The sequence below is a fragment of the Tachyglossus aculeatus genome, chromosome X3, assembly GCF_015852505.1.
Source record: "Tachyglossus aculeatus isolate mTacAcu1 chromosome X3, mTacAcu1.pri, whole genome shotgun sequence".
NCBI lineage: Eukaryota > Metazoa > Chordata > Mammalia > Monotremata > Tachyglossidae > Tachyglossus > Tachyglossus aculeatus.
This window is the reverse complement of record NC_052099.1, coordinates 5063649-5067347: the sequence shown is the minus strand read 5'-3', so window position 1 is coordinate 5067347 and position 3699 is coordinate 5063649. Positions and strand designations below refer to the sequence as shown.

The following is a 3699-nucleotide window of genomic DNA, read 5'->3' as shown; positions in this document are numbered from 1 at the left end:
GAAGGGGGAGACAGACGACAAAACAAGTAGACAGGCGTCAATACCATCGGAATAAATAGAATGATGGCTGGTTTCTAATCCCAGCTCTGCCCCTTGTCTGTTGGATGACCTTGGGCAGAAATCACTTCACTTCTCGGCACCTCAGTTTCCTCAACTGTAAAATGTGGGTTCAATTTCCGTTCTCCCTCCCACTTAAACCGGGAGCCCCACGTGGGACAAGAACCGTGTCCGGCCCGATCAACCTGTATCTACCCCAGCACTTGGAACTGTTCTTGACACACAGTAAGTGTTTAACAAATATGCTGCTACGGCTGCTATCCCTATCACTCCTCCTCTTCCTCCTTCTAGTACTACTAACAATGCTATCCTTGTGTCCTTTCCCTCCTCTTGGGCTTAATTAAGACTGAACGATGGGGAACTGGACTCAAGCCCCCCGGACAGATTTCATCCTGGTGGGACTCCTCACCGACAGCGGCGGACTCCCCCCCGTCCTCTCCACCCTGATCGGCATCACCTTCGTCGTGGCCCTGACGGGGAATTCCACCATGATGGTCCTCATCCACCTCGACCCCCAGCTCCACACCCCCATGTACTTCCTCATCAGACACCTGTCCCTCATGGACGCCATGTACATCTGCACAACTGTGCCCAAGATGCTGGTGGACCAGTTGAGCGGGCAGAAGACCATTTCCTTCTGGGGGTGCACGGCTCAGATCTCCCTGTACCGGACGCTGCTGGGAGCCGAATGCTTCCTCCTGGGCTTCATGGCCTACGACCGCTACGCGGCCATCGGCCACCCTCTGCGCTACCCGGTCCTCATGAGCCAGAGGACGTGCGTTTGGACGGCGGCGGGCTCCTGGCTCTTTGGAGCCACGGATAGCCTGCTGATCACCCCCATAGCCATGAGCCTGCCCTTCTGCCGGTCAAGAGTCATCGACAGCTTCTTCTGCGAAATCCCCGCCCTGCTGAAGCTCTCCTGCGTCGACACTTGGGTCTACGAGTCGGTGATGTACGCCTGCTGCATCTTGATGCTCTTGGCGCCCTTCTCCCTCATCGCCTTCTCCTACGGCCGGATCGCCGCCGTGGTGCTGGCCGTGCGCTCGGCTCAAGCCCGGAGGAAGGCCTTCGCCACCTGCTCTTCGCACCTGATCGTGGTCAGCCTCTTCTTCGGGGCGGCCTTCTTCACCTACACGCTTCCCAATTCCTACCACATTCCCGGGCAGGATAGGGTGGTGTCCGTCTTCTACACCATCCTCACGCCGGCGTTAAATCCTGTGATCTACGGCCTCCGCAATAAACAGGTGGCGGGGGGCTCTTTGGAAGGTTCTGGGGAGATGCACTTCTACGCGATCCCAACCCGGGCCTTGGAATAATAATCATCGTAATAATGGTACTTGTTAAGCGCTTACTGCGTGGCTTCGTGGAAAGAGCATGGATGTGGGAGTTAGAGGTCATGGGGTCTAATCCCAGCCCCGCCACATGTCTGCTGTGTGACCCTGGGCAAGTCACTTCACTTCTCTGGGCCTCAGTTCCCTCATCTGCGAAATGGCGATTAAGACTGTGAGCTCCACGTGGGACAACCTAACTAGCTTTTCTCTACCCCAGCGCTTAGAACAGTGCTCGGCACGTCGGAAGCGCTTAACAAATACTATTATTATTATAATGTGCCAAGCATTTTGCTAAACGGTGGGGAAGATACAAGGTAATCAGGCTGGACACAGTCCCCATCCCACGGGGGGGGGGGGGGTTCACCCTCTTAATCCCCATTTTACAGATGAGGCAACTCAGGCACTGAGAAGTTCAGTGACTTACCCAAGGTCACACAAAAGATGCGTGGCGGAGTCAGGATTAGAACCCAGGACCTCCGGGCCCTGGGTCCTTGATCTTTCCACCAAGCCACGTAGCTTCCAAATCCTGCTCAAATCTGGATCAGGGATATCGGCTTCAAATCTGGCTGTGGGATACTGACCGGGGAGAAGAATTAACCTGAGGATTATTATTATTAACTTGTACTTCCCAAGCGCTTAGTACAGTGCTCTGCACACAGTAAGCGCTCAATAAATATGATTGACGATGATGATGATGATATTATTCCCAGACTGAGCCCCCTCTTTCCTCTCCTCCTCCCCATCCCCTAGCCCTACCTCCTTCCCCTCCCCACAGCACCTGTGTATATGTTTCTACAGATTTATCACCCTATTTATTTTACTTTTACATACTTAATATTCTATTTATTTTGTTAATGATGTGCATCTAGCTTTACTTCTATTTATTCTGATGACTTGACAGCTGTCCACATGTTTTATTTTGTTGTCTGCCTCCCCCTTTTAGACTGTGAGCCCCTTGTTGAGTAGGGACCGTTTCTAGATGTTGCCAACTTGTACTTCCCCAGCGCTTAGTCCAGTGCTCTGCACACAGCAAGCGCTCAATAAGTACGATTTAATGGACGAATGAATGAATTCATGACGATAAAATCGGGAGCAAATTCTGTGGACGGCAAGTCAGACAACCCGTCAGTCGTATGTATTGAGCGCTTGGCTCATTCATTCGTATTTATTGAGCATTTAGTGTGGACAGAGTTGTGTACTAAGGGCGAAGGAGAGTACAGGATAATAATAAATAGACACCTTCCCTGTCCACGGTGACCTTACAGTCTAGAGTCGAGAAGCAGCGTGGCTCAGTGGAAAGAGCCCGGGCTTTGGAGTCAGAGGTCGTGGATTCAAATCCCGGCTCCGCCACTTATGAGCTGTGTGACTTTGGGCAAATCACTTCACTTCTCTGGGCCTCGGTTCCCTCATCTGGAAAATGGGGATTGTGTCTGTGAGCCCCAGGTGGGGCAACTTGATTACCTCGTATCAACCCCAGTGCTTAGAACAGCGCTTTGCACATTGTAAACGCTTAATAAATGCCATTATTATTATTAGAGGGAGAGCAGGCCCCGGCTGCTCTAATGATAATGGTATTTGTCAGGCGCCCACCCTGTGCTGAGCACTGGGGTGGATACAAGCGGTAAATACCACAGATTGATGGATTCATGTCTGTCTCCCCCTCTAGACTGTAAACTGATTGTGGGCAGGGAATGAGTCTTCTGATTCTGTTGTAGTCTCCAAAGCGCTTTGTGCTCTGCACACAAGAAACACTCAATAAATACCTCTGATTATGAGACAAAATCAGGCAAGAAATCATTAAGTAAGCTAATCAGTAATGCATCGTTTTATTAACACGTGATCCAAAGCTTGGCGATAGTTTTCCTGTGGTGCGTCAGTTGGAAACCAATAAATGAAAAGTAGCATGGCATAGTCGATACAGCCCGGATCGGAGAATCAGAAGGACCTGGGTTCTAATCTCAGCTGCGCCAATTGTCGGCTGCGTGACTCTGGGCAAGTTACTTCACTTCTCTGTGCCTCGGTTACCTAATCTATGAAGTGGGGATTAAAACTGGGAGCCCCACGGGGAACAGGGACTGTATCCAACAGAATTAGCTTCTGTCTACCTCAGTGCTCAGCGTGGTTCCGAGCACGTAGCACTTAACAAAATCCATACAGAAAAACGTGTACTATGTTTTTTCCAGTCGTGGGACAGATAATCTGAAGACGCAGCAACGTGCCCTTAGAAATAGGCAGTGTTCTCCTTCCGACGTTCACTCTTCCTTACTTGTTAGGGATGTCTTAAGTCTACCCTGAATCCCTCTTGCTGCAC

The 3699-nt window shown here is 50.9% G+C and overlaps 1 pseudogene; it reads left to right on the top strand.

The window, feature by feature from the left end:
• Positions 1-410: 410 nt before the first annotated feature.
• LOC119948719 overlaps positions 411-3699 on the top strand; it is a 6233-nt pseudogene continuing 2944 nt past the window's right edge.